Raw genomic sequence first — 17,776 nt, 5'->3', positions numbered from 1 at the left:
CTTTGGTTGTATTTTCAATGTATATTGCCTATGCTATGACACTGACACAAAAAGGCTTTCTTGTGTCACTTTCTGTTTTGATGCAATGGATTTGACTGTTTGCGGCCTTTCGGAACTCGAAATTTGGTCAAAAATATATCCCCTGCCCCCTTAATAGCAAAACGCAAAATTTTAAAATTGTGTATATCATACGAAAATTGATACATGTATTCCACAAATGTGTTGCGGTAACAAATCGAACATAATTTTGCATATATCTTTAACCGCTATGGTTGAGATTATGGAAAACAAAGGGAGGTAATAATGTTAAAACCATTGCTAATTTTAGGAAAATTTCAAGTGTGCTGGTTTCGCACTGGAAAACAATGTTTAAACTCATATTTGTGTAATAGCATCTACATTTGCACATTTTCTGAGCTTGAATACTTAAATAAGCAAGATAGAAAAAGTTGGTAAAAATAGGAAAATTATGCAAAATAGTGGTTTGTAACATGCCGCAAACATAAATTCTTTTTTTCTTCTTATTTGAAGTCATTATGGCAACATATTTCTTCATGTGACACCTAACAGATGAAGAAAGACTAAGATTGAAGCATTTATTTGATAATAAATACGAAATAATAAGTGAATGCCACATCTGGAAGGGGGCGTACACTCCAAGCGTCTATGGTGTTCTGCGGTGTAGTTTCCGCAGCAAAAGGCTAAGTCTTAAAGCTCACCATGCACTATATTATCTTGAAAATAAACATGCCATGTCATCAAAAATGCATGTGTCACATTTATGCCACAGTAAACTTTGTGTCAACATCAAGCACTTAAGTTATGGGCCTCAAAGCATTAACAAAAGGAAAATATGTGCTCATGAAGGTTCCTTATGCACTTGAAAATGTTTCCAAGCTGTGTCTTGTTTACAATGATGTTCTCATAGTCAGATATATTTGCCCACTGTTTCCAATTGTAGCACTTTGATTTTCAGACTGTGGTACTGTTTGATGTGGTCGCAGTTTAATAGGGAGAACGAGTGGACCCCGAGAACGATTACACACATTCAAGACATCGTTAGCCACAGAATCACCCAATCGCACGACACTTTCCAGGTCAGGGTCTGAATTCAACGGAATAGAATCTTGAACTTGTTTCTCTACACAGGGCACATGCCTGCAGAAACTTTATAGTTTGGAAATACTCCTTTTTTGAAAAGTACACCTTTGTTTTTCCTAGCGTGATTGTTTTTATAACTGTGCTGTGATTTCTTATGGAGTGATCTAATTTTGAATGGTATTTTAATGAATGAATATCAATATTTGGTGCATGTATTATGTAATCATATGGGAATATACATCTGTAAGACTGATTGATAGTGTCAATAATCATTTTAAACATTTGACATATAACTTGTGTGCTTCTCTACTAAATAGAGTCAAATGTTGTGAATAGGAACACTATTTTTTTGATTATTTCTGTTCTGGTTGTTTCCCTTGAATTGTGTGAATTTTTGGAATTACTATGAAATACAAACAAAACACAGGATACAGTTCAGAAATGTTGCATTTAATTCATTAAACATTATATTTTAATATAACAAAAGCTTTTTGTTTTATTATGCATATATTAAAAAACTTAAGGTGGCAGGGGATATATCAGTGAAAGGGGGGTCCATGAAAATTACATATCTTTAGGGTAGGTGTTACCTATGGTCTTTAAAAATCAATTAGGTATTTATAAGATGTATTTCTTGTGTTAGGTTGTAGAAAGAATGTCTCAAAATTTTGGAAAAAAACATTACAACTAGCCACAGCTCCCTAGCAAGGAAATTTTGAATCTTCAAAAAGGAGGTTTTCACTTTTGTCGGAAGTCAATATTTCACGCTGCAGAAACAGAACAAAATTTTGAAGGTAAATTGTGAAAAATCTAAACGTATGGGAGACACTTTTCTAGGCAAATAAACAAAGCACAGGGATGAAATTAATGAGAAATGTAGCCAAAACTAGGATTGCATTTTGTTTGAATGTTCTGTGCATGCCATGAAATAGGTCAAATTTCTCAATTTTTCATTAAAAATGAGGTGGGTGGGGGGAAAGATCAAGGGCCATAGTTTCACAAGTGAAGAAGCCAGCCTTGTCTTTGGTTGTATTTTCAATGTATATTGCCCATGCTATGACACTGACACAAAAAGGCTTTCTTGTGTCACTTTCTGTTTTGATGCAATGGATTTGACTGTTTGCGGCCTTTCAAAACTCGAAATTTGGTCAAAAATATATCCCCTGCCCCCTTAATATCGCAACATCGGGGCACTTGCGTTAGTTAGAGTTACGTGCCCCTTGACGACGGGAAAACAATATTTAGCGCTGCGCTATTTTATTTGCATTAAGAAATATAGCGTGATCGTTATTTATATATTTAAACGATTAAATTAAGATTTTTTTTTTCAACATGCAAACAAGCTGTTCTACTTTACTGAAACAAATTAGATCAAAAACAAACAATAAATATATATATTTCAAATATACAACATATATAATACATTAACCATATAGCCTTATTTATTATAGGTATTATAGGTATTTAACTGGGAAAACAAACACGTTGATACCTTAAATTTAATTAAATTAAATGCAATATTTTTTATTTGATTGTTTGTATCAATCTTAAAATCGTGTAAGCCTTTGTATTCCGGTGTTTAATTGCCCCTTTGTTCTGCATTATCTCGTCTTGATCAGATATTATCCAGACTTAACTAACAGCATGGTGTCATAAAACACACTGCATAGGTGGTAGATGACAGCGCCATTAAACACGATTGATGATGCCACCATGTCTTCTTCTCTTTCTGTGTGTATTAAGCAGTCATTTGGTTGAATAATTAACGCCGACATACAGTTTATATGAACAGTTGCTTAAATTAGATATGTTACATATTGTACAAATTAAAAGTCATGTCCAATTAAGATTATCAGAAATTATACACCGTAAAGATACTAGCCCGATTAATTTATAAAAAAAAAGCATTTAATAATTATAAAATTTACGTAAAACACAATTCTAACACGGCACGCGACTTGTTTTCTATAGACAAAGAAGGAAATCAAGTGTGGGTTATTCTGCAATAACTTATGGGCGGAGCTTAATGTTTCGAAAATAGTTCCGAATAAATAAAGAAAATAAGGCAGTAAAATGCACGTGCTAAAACCCGCTCTAAAAGAAATGCAATAAATGTAGCATGTATATAAATGTAATGAAACAACAAATTGTATATTTGGTGATAAGTGGCATAACCACGCCTACAAAGAATGTTATTTGTTAGGAAACATAATTCAGAAAACATGTATAGCATGTCAGCTTTTCAGTAGCATCAATAAACGTGACATCATTAAGTTTCTACGATTGTTGTTTTCAATGAAAGTGACGTCATTTGCAAAATATTTATGAATGAAAACGACGTCATATGTTTGTACAATTCAATGACGTCACGAAATAGTGAACTTTGTACTAAGATGGGCGGAGTATGTATTTAAAAATATAGTTCACGTCCTAAAGCTTGGACCAAATCAATCAGAATCGTGTTAGAATCGAAATAATATTTTTCTATGATGGTTTGTTGTCGAATAACCCACAGTAAGTTGTATAGATGCGTGTTATCAAATCACTCGTGCTTCGCACTCGTGATTTAATTCCTACGCATCTATACTCCTTACTGTGGGTTATTCGACAACAAACCATGATAGAAAAATATTATTTCTTAAGTAACGTATCTAGCGTGAATCGGTTTATTCAAACGACGTCATTCCGATTCCCGGACAATCGCTCCTACGGACCGTATTAAGATTATATGTTACGGCAACAAACGAACGACATCATAAAAACAAGAAATTACGTTTGACAGCAACGGGGGTAAATAATTTTTAAAAAAAGGTACAAAGATGTGTGTTTTAAAAATCTTATATATTTGTCACTCATACTCATAACCCTCAACTGGTTTAAACAACACATGTCAGGGACGAGAAGTGATATATAACAGGGCTGAGTATTGCAGTTTTAGTATTGACTTCCTATATACTTACAGCTCTAATGCATTTGCCATTTGAGAAAGTGCTAACTTACAGGTTGACGTTTTTTTTATTTTTTGAAATACTAATTAGATCTATTTATTTAAAACGGATAATGCACCAAAATAAAAGAAATACTATAAATCAGATCAGTATAAAGTAAATAAAGCTTGATTTTGATAACACAACTTAGGCTTTCAGTAGGTGTACCAGAATTTCCTACTAATTTTCCAGCTTCACGTTATTATTATGAATTGACATAGTAGAAATATACAATGTACGAATATGAATTAACTCTAGAAGAACGACAGTATTAATTACATCAACATCTATAATGATACTCCCATTATTAGAGAATAAACTTATTTACCTAGTGTCTCAATGAGAAAGATATGAATGTCGCCGTACTCGAACATTGGCCATTTGGTCGGGTCATATTTCCAACATCCCGTATGTAATTTATACGGATATTTCATTTAGTCAAAATATTTTAATTTTCTAATCATATTGGGCTTTCGAAGTGCAATCTAACCATATTATAACAGTAAAAAGACATTTCAAACACCAATTACAGCACATTTAATTACTTATCAACTTCCAATTAGGAATGCAATTGGCGAAATGCCAGCAGAGATAGCTCAATCAGCGTTGTTAATCGACCGTATCTAGGGCGTTATTTTCACCGTCGCTAAGGTACTGCCCCGTGTGTGACGTCAGCGCGATAACAAGAATTATATAATTGAAAAGCGACGGTATAACCCTAACATATTATATCGTATTAAAGCATTCATATTTTCCTCATTTCATGCATACTGATAATATCGTTCAATGCAGCAGTTATTTTTATATTTTTATCATCATCATCATCATGTCTCTTAACCATGTTTACCGGTACATGTTTAAATGACCTTACTTTTTCTCTGAACAGCTTTTTTTAAATATGTTTATTATATTATTATACAATTATTAATAATGTCGGTTCAAAAGCTAATTATAGCTTATGTTACATGCTATGCATTTTTGCCGACTTTAAATAAAATTTACTTGACTTGACGTCTTGACTATCATAATAATAATAATAATAATAACAATAATAATCATCATCATCATCATCATCATCATCATAATCATCATCATCATCATCCTCATCATACTCCTCCTCCTCCCCTCCTCCTCCTCATCATCATATATTTGACCGGTCAGCCAGGGGGAGGAATAAGGGACGACCAAAGAAAGATAATCCGCCATTCAGGCCTGATGTTGGGTGCTGAAGGTCATCTATAAGGACTCCTTCAAATTGTCCATCCAGCATTTTCTTCTGGTGACCAAATGGCGACCTCCCTTAAGCATGCCCTGGAAAACAGTCTTGCATGGAGAGCAATTTCTTTTCTCATATGATTTTGTTGTTGAGATCATAATTGGAGTTCACTGCTGGTGCCACCCATAAGGTCAACGTTATGAGCTAATTACAGGTCCCTGTTCCAAGTAAGAGATGAAAATAAAAATAATAATATGGCTTGTTGGAATATTCAAGAGCGCTACTGCGCAATTGGCATGTCGCTGGCAAATTACCCCCACGCACTTTAGCATCCAATTGTCACGGATAAATGATTTTATAGTGATCTTTCACATATACAGGTAAAATGGTCATATGAACATTTTTTTATCAAAATCTTTACTTATATGCAATAATTAGACAATAACACACGGCAGAGCTGGGCCGGGCGTCTATAATCGGCCCGCTGCCGACATAACGGCCCGAGGGCCATTATTCGGCAAGGGCCGATTGTAGACGCCCGGCCCAGCTCTGTCGTGTGTTATCGTTTATATCACATATAATACTATTTTCGTCCTTCACGAAAATTTATACAAAAACAGCTTTCCGTACTTTTATTTTCATTCAATTGATTACGCAATTTATGATGTACCTCATGTGACGTCATTTCAATGACGAAACTACCTAGACTCTCTGGATTTTAGGACAACAACAAATCGGACTTGGAGTGTTTTATATATTCTAACAGTTAAATATTTTGTTAAGCATCGAACGATTAGTGTGTGTGTTAACGATGGATTAATATAATAGATTATGAATGTGAATAACAGTGTTGAGATAGAAAACTGGAATGAAACTGGTGAGACTGCATTTTCGATTTCGTTAAAATGTCGACTCGAATAACGCGATGTTTTGTTGAACAATTGATGGATTATGCCTAAATTTAAGATAAGCGTCAGTGAATGGTTCTTTAACTGTTTGAAGGAAATCGATGTTGAATTCAAATGGAAATTTCTTTGATAAATACGTCCTTCTTTTGTCAGTCGATCAAAGAATGGCTATCCTCAAAGAATTGCCAGCTTACATCCAGTCCTTTTAAATGGAAAAGATGGATGGCGATGAAGAAATGTGTCCAGAATTTACTTCGTCATGGAAGCAAATTTAAATTTTACGAAAATAAACACGGTTATTACACAACTTCGGTGAGTAGAACAATAACCAGAAGATGATGTTTTACTTCTGTATGGCTAAGAATGAATGTGGACGCCATATTGTTCAGTATTAGCCGCGCGATCCCATTCTTTTCTGATATGAAAAATCGGCCCTAGGGCTGATATAAGTTATATTGGCCCGCTAGATACGAATAACGGCCCGCTTGCGACGTCATTTTGTTACTATTTATAGTAACGACATTTGATATATGTTGATATCATAGTATTGCTTTCAAGATAAAAAACAAACATTACCAAAATAGTAAACATGCAGTGTCATTATCAGAGTATAGTTTTTTCATTATATAACCACAAATGTTTGCCCCACTCAGTCAGCCTGTTTAGAAATCTTTCTTTGAAAGCCAGCGTGCTACCAAAATTAGCCAGTTTGCAATGGTTTACAGTCAACTCGTGCCTAAGTCAACTCGCACGGTAGTCAACTCGCACGTTTTTTGGTTAACTCGCACGGAAGTTAATTCGTACCTAAGTCAACTCGCACGGTAGTCAAAATATTGATGTATTAATGGATACTAAATTAGTAATTTATGCATAAAAAACAAATGATTAATACTTTCAGAGTTTAGTTAATACTTTTTATTGAAAAAATATTTACAAAATAACAAAAAAAAAAAATCACAAAATATTGTTTATACCATGGTAACGTTATCGGCACATTAAAACTGACATTTTAAGTACTTTTAAAAATATATTTTTTAACAATTATTTTAATTTTTATTACATTATTAATATACATTATCAAAACTTTATATATGTACACAAGTAGACATACATCTATATACGTTTATTGTAATATTTATTTCAATATATTTACACACAGTATCATAGCTTTACAATATGTACACAAGTAGACATACATCTACATACTTTTCTTTTAATATTTATTTCAATATTTACACACATTAACAAAGCTTTACAATATGTACACAATGAGACATACATCTATATATTTTTTTAATATTTTCATACATAATCAAAGATTTACAATATATACACAAGGCGACATACATCTATATAATTTTTTTTAAATATTTAATTCAATATTTTCACACATAATCAAAGATTTACAATATATACACAAGGAGACATACATCTATATACTTTTGTTTTAATATTTATTTCAAAATGTTCAGACAATCAAAGATTTACAATATATACACAAAAAGACATACATCTATATATTTTTGTTTTAATATTCTACATTATGTGCAGACGTTGAAATCTGAAACATATAAAGTGCACCATAGCAAGGTGTATGAAAAATAATAAAATATACCAAACTGTCTCGATACACTTAAATAGAAAGTATGGAACGTTTCAAACTACCTGTTCATTAACATGCGTGTCTTCTGTATCCATCACGTCGGTCGCATTGCCAATTGCAGTCTCTTATTCGGAACCGCCTGTGCTACATTCTGTGCAGACGTTGAAATCTGAAACATATCAAGCGCACTATATCAAGGTGTATGATAAGTACTAGTAAAAATAATAAAATATACCAACCGGTCCCGATACACTATGAATAGAAATTATGGAAAGTTGTACAATAGACAATCCCAGAATCGATAATATGGGCGCCGCCATATTGGCTATTACGTAACCCGCGATTGAAAACGGTACTGAAGAATTTGACAGATTACAACGTTATCATAGTGTACACCCGCTTTGTTCCAATAAACAGTACTATATATTTTTTGCTCTCCAAATTCCTAGTTCATTTGTGGGACAGAAAAACTAGACAACAATAAATGGATTGAAAAGGGCTGGTGCAGAAGCTCCAACCGACATTATTAATTGTTGAAAGCGTAAGCAAATAAGTGAAAAGAAATCAGTAAATATATGCAACATAGTCCCATAAAGTTGGACGAACAACAAAGTCCAAGTTGTGAGGGTATAGACAATCTCAACATGGCATATCATATTATGCAAGCAAGAAATATGGCATGGCATACAAAATATTATGCAAGAATAAAGCATTGCATTACATACATGAAACGTTCAAAACAACAACAAAATTGAGGTAAAACAGGAAAGACACTATGTAAATAAACCACAACAAAAAGCATAACGACGATGGAGGAGGGGGAGGGATGGTGGTAAAAATTGCTTTTTTTTAACACGAGTTAACCCGGGTAATGCTCGAGTATTACTCGTGTTACCCTGGTTATGGTGCGCGAGTCACTCGATTGCTACCCACCTCACGGAGCCGGGAAGCCGGGTAAGACTGTCCGAATATACTTCTTCTTCCAACAAGAAGCGGGAAAATGGCTGACCTGGTTGACGAGAAAGGAAACAGGTAGATAAAATATGAAATAATGTTATTATTTGGATGAAAATCTAGAAAGCGTGACTTTACTTGATAAAAACTATTTATTTATCTTTCTACTGTCGGGGTTTGCGAGTGTAGTTTACTCCATAAGCGTTCGGACTAAATCCGTTACCCGAGTTACTCGGGTTACATAGGGTAAGCAAAACAATTTTACACGGGTATGTATGCCGAATGCGCTCGATGATCTGCGCAGTGATGAATCCTGTTGAAGAGTGATGCAACTTCCGTATAATAGAATAGGTTACACTGCAGTAAGTAAATTCGATATCAAAGGTTTCACACCAGTATGCTTAACAAAAGGGGAAGTCTACGCTACAAATATAAATCAATTTATAAATCCTGCGTCTTATAAATTATAATTTTATATTTTTTGCTCTCCAAATTCCTAGTTCATTTGTGGGACAGAAAAACTAGACAACAATAAATGGATTGAAAAGGGCTGGTGCAGAAGCTCCAACCGACATTTATTAATTGTTGAAAGCGTAAGCAAATTAGTGAAAAGAAATCAGTAAATATATGCAACATAGTCCCATAAAGTTGGACGAACAACAAAGTCCACAAACCAGTCCAACCGAGGAAATGGAGAGCGCATGGAAAAAGAGAGTTCTATTAAAAAGGAATTGCGATTGAAAACGGTACTGAAGAATTTGACAGATTACAACGTTATCATAGTGTACACCCGCTTTGTTCCAATAAACAGTACTTTATGACTTCGCACATTAACAGGCGTGTCTTCTGTCTCCACGTCATCGGTCGCATTGCCAAGTACCGCCACTTCTTCGGATCCCACCTGTGTTCCGTTCTGTGCAGACGTTGAACAAGGCTTGCAGACAAACGTTATGTCCGTTTCACCGCGAATGGCGGAAAAGTACTGTTTTTGTGTAATGCCTACAAAGACAAAACATTTTCCCCCATTACTGTTATGAACATTCAAACCATTGCAGGTTTTGCAACACTGTGCGTTATTAACAAATAGTAATACAATTAACGAAGTCTCAAATATTTATTGTATACTGTTAGAAACGCTTAATTTTATGTCCGGAAATGTGCATCTTATTTTCGGGTAACAATATATCAAATTAATAGAAGTTTACGCACTTGCGTTAAGACCCTGTTTCTCAAAGCAATACTCATTTTGTAAACACATTTTCCATTTGGAAGTTCAAATCATGCTTGTAATTTATGAAGTTGTAGAAATATTTAATACATGAACAAATAATAAAAAATAGAAAATGGAATTAATAAACAAATAAATAATGCATGCACATATTTATTAATAACTATTAATTATTAAGACGTTAAACAATTAATGAAGATCCCGTTACCTATGGAAAACTTATTGAGCACACAATTATAGGAAAAAACGTATAACAATAATGTCAACGTGAGTACAAATACGTATAGCTTAGCTTAGTATCATATAAACCGGGCATATATGATTATCATACTTACACGTATTTAAACATGGTTGTACGAAACGATGATTAATTTTACAATAATTCTCAATCATACAATTTTACAAGAATCAAATGTTTATTTATTTAATACTTTAATAAAATTTACCAACATTTTAAAAATTTGTACATGAGTTACGGTTCTACATTAATTAATTAAATATTAAATTGTATAGCATGAACAAATAACAAATATTTATTTATTTATTCCATAATACAGCCTTATCTCTAGACAACCCCTATCAGTACTAGCCTTATCTACTCCTCGATAATCAGTACCCTCATCAGCTCTGAATGGCTGACAGATTATCTGTTTATTGTAATTTAGTGGTGAGAAATAGGGTATTGTTACTGATTAGGTGACAGCTGTTTTCAATATCTTTCATAGCTCATTAAAAGTAAAAAATATAAGCTTATTCAAAGTTTATCACAATTAAATAGAAATTAGAATACAAATAATTAAATACTTTCCACTATAATAAATCAACACGCGAACAATTAAACGTATTTGAATTAATAATTTCAAATTACATATATTCCGATATTGGTTAAAAATACTTGGATCGAATGATAACAGTATCACAAAAACAAACGTTCATCTACAATACAATACAACGCAATCAACAAACATCGAAATTCAAAACTATCTTAGTGAACACATTTATGGACATAAATCATATGGGATTAAAAAAGGTCGTCAAGCCGGAGGTATTTCAATTTATTATAAAACAACATTTTAAAATAAGATAACTGTTGCAGAAAAAGATAATTATGGAATAGTATGGTTGAAATTAGATCAATCACTGTTTGATTTTGATAAAAATGTATACTTATGTTGTACATACATTCCACCTATCACTTCAAAAGTATTAAAAGACAAAGATTTAGATTTTTTTGAGGAATTAGAAAAAGGCATCGAAAAATATTGTAATTTAGGCCTTACAGAACAGAACAGAACTTTTATTTTCACCCAAGTATAACATACATTGTTGGAGATTTAAACTCAAGAATTGGGAATTTATCAGACATATAAGAATATGACAAACATTTAGATGGCGATACCACTTTAAATACAAACAACTCTTACTTTACGCCCACGAGTTTTCCTAAACGCATGAACCAAGATCACGTGATTGACATTCAAGGTCGCGCTTTGATCTCCATGTGCAAAATCACCAGTCACATTATTGCCAACGGTCGATTAGCGCAAGATAAACATGGGAATAACACTTTCACAACAAAATATCACATACAACCATCGAAATTGGGCGTCACACATAAAAAACACTCTTGACGAGCTTGGGTTAAGCAATATATGGGCGGATCAAACAACTATCATAAATCAAACCGATCAAACATTCATCTACAATACAATTAAACAACGTTTATTAGATAATTACAAACAAAGCTGGTATAGTGAAATAAATAATTCCCCTAGACTCATGAGCTATTGTAGATTTAAAAACACATTTGAGTTAGAACCATATCTTGATTTTATAACAAATAAGAAATACAAAACATCACTTACACGATTTCGATTATCGTCGCATAGATTAGAAATCGAAAGAGGTCGTTATAATACCATACTACGCGAAAATAGAAAATGTAAGTTTTGCAACGGACACGCTATAGAAAACGAGTATCACTTTCTACTTGTTTGTCCTTTATATAGAGAAATAAGAAAGAAACATTTAAAATCATATTTTCAAAGGTGGCCAACGTTCAATAAATTTGACTTTCTAATGCAGTCGGCAAATAAAAGAGACATAATAAGCCTTGCTAAATATATTTTCAATGTTAATGAAATGCGTAATAATATAGACAATCAGTTATAATTGTTAACTTCTACAAGACATAGCCATGCTATTTTTATTTTTATTTTTTTCATTGAATATGTTTGTATAATTAAAATAATTCTACATTTTCCTCCAGGGTCTTCCCCAGGCCATTTAAGCGCCCCTTGCCGGGGCGCTTGAATTTCGAAATCAGAGTCCCCGGGGCGCTTGAAATTTTCCGATCAGTGTATTCTCCAGTAAAAGAAAGTGGACATTGTCCAAAAAAATCAAGGTTTCCCTATCAGTGTATCAATATTCCCTGTTTTAAAAGAGCACTCGGTACCTACTTTCACAAGTAATCGCAATAAACACCACATGGGGTAATGGATAATCCACTGATAAGAGAATAGCATGACGCGCGTATCGATTATTCTAGCCACATTACACGGTCATTTAAATGCTGAAAAGGATGTATCTGGTAACTTTCCAGTCGTAAAAACTGTGAAGTTCATCGTCCAATCGGTTACGCGAATGCTTATGAGGGCGGGGTTAACTATCGACCATTATTTTTGATTGACGTCGGGCATGAAGTACCGTTAAGAGTTTATCGCAGCTTAATTAGCAAGAAGTTGTACCATTTGAGTAATATAAAACCGGTAATTAGTACAGTACAGAACATTAAAGACGGTTTCGGGCATCAACATCACACCTTTTTACTGTAAACAAGTGTTACCTATGACTCATAATTAATACGAGAAATTAATTGCAAGTGGTAAACAATTAATTATTATAGCGAGTAAGTTGTGTAAATGACTCCCGGTTACAATTATGTGATAACAATTTATTTAATTCCAGTACATGTATATTTCAAAATGTCCATTTATAGAACTGATTCACCCCGTTTTTCTGACATATATTCGACACGTAATGCGCTTTAACAAATTTTCGTTGAATTAAATACGCACACTTGTAAATGTTTCGTCCGATAATCGATAGTTAGAAGACTGATGATGGCAACCGGCCGTGATCCTCGTGGACAACGTGAATTTCATGCATAATTCCGTCAAAACATTTATTCGACTCGTAAAGTGTTTAAACAAATTATCTTTGAATTTATAACGCAACGGTTAATATTTGTTGATATCTCAAATGGGAATAATTAAATTTGTAATCCGAAACCCATTCCCGTAAGTCGATGTTAACGCGTTTTTAATCCGAAACACACTTCCGAATGTAAATGTTACCGCAACGTTAAATATTTTTGCTCCAAATTTATTTTGTGTCGAATCTTTTTCTCAATTAAAAAGAGCGCAAAAATTATGCAGCATGTACAACATCGCGTCTATTGCATACAAATGGCGTGTATTGAGCGTTTTAACAAGCGCACAACAGGTCAGGGGATTGACGCATATTCAGAGGCAATATTTCATCAAATCTATAAATAGTCACTTAAAAAATGGCAAGGTTTGTGTTAAAGAAATAACTGAAAGCTTTTATCGTAAATATTTACCAGAAAGAGATTGATAAAAACGGAGTAAACGGGATTATCGGGTAATAAATAGAAACTTGAAAAAAGTAAGTATACAGTAATAGAGTCGGGTTGAAACGGATGTATTGGGGAATCGTTCGAGTCGGGATTTTACTATCTGTGCGGAAAAGTTTTAAAACAATTAAACAATAAAAAAAAAAATATTTTTAAATGACTGGGGGATTTTTTTGAAGAGTCATAGCGCACCAAATGACGTCTTTTGACGCTGTTTTTCTTTGAGTTATAACGCACCACAGAACGTGAATTGACACGTTAAATTAAAAAAAATCAACGTCGGGAGGGCCCTCCCGAACCCACCCCCGCTCGGCCCCGGGGCGCCTGAAAAAATTCCTGGGGAAGGCACTGATTTTCCTCGTATTACAGTTGATGATATAACTATATTGATTACTGCTGTACGTACTGTTTTTTTTGTAAACTTCTCTTAGGCCACGACTTTTTTTTTTATTGGTTTACAAAAATTATTTAGAAAATGGTCCATCGGGCGGTCGAAAAAAAAAAAAAAAAAAAAAAACATCATTGGAAAAAAAAGTTAATACTAATAACATCAGAACAAAGACAACATATCTTTTATAACCTTAAACACAGAGACAAAAAATCAAGTTATGCAATGAAACACATCTATATCTTCAAATAAAATGAGTCCTAACAGCACATTATGTAACATCAGGCAATTTTAAACACTGCATTACATGACATGCGTTCTTCTCCCATTAAAACGAAAAACTGCGCTTCATTTCCATAATTGGATGCGCACCATTACGCAATGCGATGCCCGTTGCATAAATCTTATATAAGATAAACTACTCATACACAAATTACCCGGTATGTGTTTGCTCTTACTCGACTTATGAGATCGTACATGAAAAAAAAAATCGAGGTAGATCGATCCATGCGTCGTCGCGGTAATGTTTGTCAAAGTTGTTGTTGTCATGAAAACTCGTTGATTTACAACGCAAAACGTCTTATTTGAACTGACGCGAATTAATTTAATCATATTTGTCAACTTCGCTTTTGCTTTATTTTGATAATTTAATCCAAAGTTTAACGTTAGCAAGTGTTTTTTTTTACTGGAATTGTAAACAAGGAGTCGGTTAAAGTCTTCCGAAAATGTGCAGTCTGTGTGAATTGACAGTTTGACGTCATCAAAGGAAAGCCGCTTTCTGTCGGAAGCAATAAAGCGACAAATTTCGCGCCGAAAAAATTGGCTTCCTCTGTCTAGCAATCAACATGCCGAATCAATTGTGTGTTTGGTTCTCAATTGCAATCCTCCAATTTAATAAAAGCACGTGCATAGCTCCGCCTTCGAATCTTTTGCAGAGAACGGAGGCGGAGTTTAACGGTTAATTGAGCTAGTGTTTTACACAAGTTAAGTTCCGATTTGCCGAAATTACTCGGCCCAAAGCGTTGAAACGACAAATACATTTATCAATGATTTTCCGAGATATACCGATTTGTTCCGATTTCCAAACTTTCTGTACAGTTCCTATAAACTATGGCGGACGTGTTTACAAAATTCCTAAACACATATATCGTAAATAATGGCAGTGTTTTATTGGATTATTTATACTAATTATCAAATACTATCGGGTTTGTTTAATATAATTAACATGTTAAACAATATAGTTGCGTCACAGACACGGAAATAAATTTTGATGGGGTCGACATTTGACTGACGCTGATTTTCTTATTGTCTGTAATTTTTACCCGAAATAAATTTTGAGAAGTGCCCATAAAAGGACTGGTACATAATGTGTCACATTGAAAAATATCCCGATCTCTGCAATTGAATATATGTGAACCAATCGTTGATTGTACTTACTTGATTTTATTCGCAACCGTACTCAAACCGGATCGTTTTTTTTCTCGTTTCGCTCGTTTTGCAGTGCGGTCGGGAATAAAATATTTTAAAAAAAGACGATTTTCCGATTTTATTTTTTTCCCATTTTCCAAAAATTAGGGTCGGCGGTTTTGTAAACCAAGAAATATAAAAGTCGTGGCCTTATTGAATATTGAATCAATCTATGTTTAACACACACACTGCGTAACTTTCTGTTTTGTGGCAAAAAAGCATTGTATTATGCTTATATGCTAATAAAGGTTGTTGTTGTTGTTGTTTATTAAATAACTTCAAGCAAAGGTGTTATATTGAGAAAAGCTGGTATAGAGATAACTACTTGACTTTATGACAAATCAGAAATAAGATATACAACACACCACTAACACGATTTCGATTATCTTCACATTAATTAGAAATCTAAAGAGGTCGTTATAATAACATGCCAATTTAGTTTAATTGATTAATGCTTTGCCATTTTAATAATTGTTAGTTGTATATTAGACCTTTCACACCTATTACACAAATTCATATAACCCGTGAAAAACACCGACCACAAGTGTAAAAGAGCCATTAAATGTGACAACCGTATATTCAGATTATTGAAAAAGGACATAATTATTATTATTTTTACTTATAAACTTCTTATAAACTACTGATCATATTACATCCTTTATCTATTTCTATATATTTTTTCGAGGCGTGCGAGTTGACTTTGAAAAGTGCGAGTTGACCAGAAATGCCGTGCGAGTTGACCAAAAAACGTGCGAGTTGACTACCGTGCGAGTTGACTTAGGTACGAGTTGACCGGCACCCGTTTGCAATACATGACTTCTATCAAAAAGTATTGCGCTTAGATGTTCCATTTACAATACCCAAGAAGACTTTTTAAGACCTGCGTCATGCAACAATGGGTCTTGAGCCATATGTGGCAAGCGTAGCTATAGCCAAGCCGGCGCACCTCGCAGTCTGGTCAGGCATTGCCAACTGAGACCATGACACCTTGCGTTATTTAATAGTGGACAAATTAGCTTTTGGCCAGACTGTGCAATTGCCGAAACGCCATAAGATTCATGTTCACATGACGCGGCTGATTGAAAGCGTGATTTGAAACTTTATATTAAAAATAAATAAATATATACCATATATTTTGATGGTGACTTCAATGTTTTACAGATTTCTTACATATTTGGCATGAAGGTACCTTGCATACACCTCTACCTTTTGATGAGGTTTGAGGTCACTTGGGTCAAGGTCACCAAGGCTAATTAAGTAATTATAGATTTTCTCAATGTTTCCGTCACACTTTTGTTACAGTTTCTCATAGCGCCTTCAACACTTTACCGATTTCTTACATATTTGGCATGTAGGTTCCTTGCATGGACCTCTACCTATTGATGAGGTTTGAGGTCACTGGGGTCAAGGCCACCGAGTCTAATAATAGATTTTCTCAAGGTCACACTTTGGTTACAGTTTATCATAGCGCCTTCAATATTTTACCAATCTCTTACATATTTGGCATGCAGGTACCTTGCATGGATCTCTACCTTTTTATGAGGTTTGAGATCAATGGGGTCAAGGTCATGTAAGGGGAACATCCATCGTTTTCAATGATACTTGTTTATGATGCTGTAACATTATTTTCCTGCTAGTTAAGCAGCTGTTGTTATACATATAAAAAATTAAAGGACCAGAACAAATATCACAGTTCATATGTAGGTCGTAAAGGTAGACTCACATACACGCCGGGTATGCGAATACTTCGTTGACGGATGGCACTTCACTAACAGAGAACAACAAACGCCACGCGCGAGAGGTAAGTTCCTCGGTTTTATTTAAAGTTATATCCTAAAGATTAGTTTTTAAGACAAGACACATGGTCGAGTTGATAAATGGTGTATCCTTTTGTATTGGGAATACACAATTTCACGGAACAATGGTACAGTTTTGCCCAAAAAATAGAAAATTCGACCGGAAAACAGCATAAACTGGATGAACAGTAAACATTTTAACAAAATAAAACTACTTAGAATTATTGCAAGAAATTGTTTGCTAGTCCAGCATGTAGAGTTATCACTGTGCTTCAAATACTGAAATTTTGATAGTATTCAATGAAATATAAACAAAGATAGTGCATGTTGTAATAGGTGGCATACATAAAGTTGCAGGCACTTTGTTTACCGATAAAGGGCACTTCAGATTACGGAGACTTTCAACAAAGCGGGCACTCTAATAACTGAGTTTTATCTTCTACCTTAAATGCATTTATTTATATTATGGCTAT

The 17,776-nt window shown here is 34.0% G+C and overlaps 1 long non-coding RNA gene across 1 annotated transcript; it reads right to left on the bottom strand.

Annotated features, from left to right (window-relative positions):
- Nucleotides 1-7,461: 7,461 nt before the first annotated feature.
- Nucleotides 7,462-9,180, bottom strand: LOC127862539 (uncharacterized). The gene is made up of 3 exons (XR_008040667.1): nt 9,035-9,180; nt 8,749-8,824; nt 7,462-7,984 (listed from the first exon to the last, which is right to left on the bottom strand). It is a non-coding gene; the product is annotated as an uncharacterized LOC127862539 (long non-coding RNA).
- Nucleotides 9,181-17,776: the final 8,596 nt, after the last annotated feature.

This window comes from Dreissena polymorpha, chromosome 16 (assembly GCF_020536995.1).
Source record: "Dreissena polymorpha isolate Duluth1 chromosome 16, UMN_Dpol_1.0, whole genome shotgun sequence".
Taxonomy (NCBI): Eukaryota; Metazoa; Mollusca; class Bivalvia; order Myida; family Dreissenidae; genus Dreissena; species Dreissena polymorpha.
This window is presented reverse-complemented; position numbering and strand designations above follow the sequence as displayed.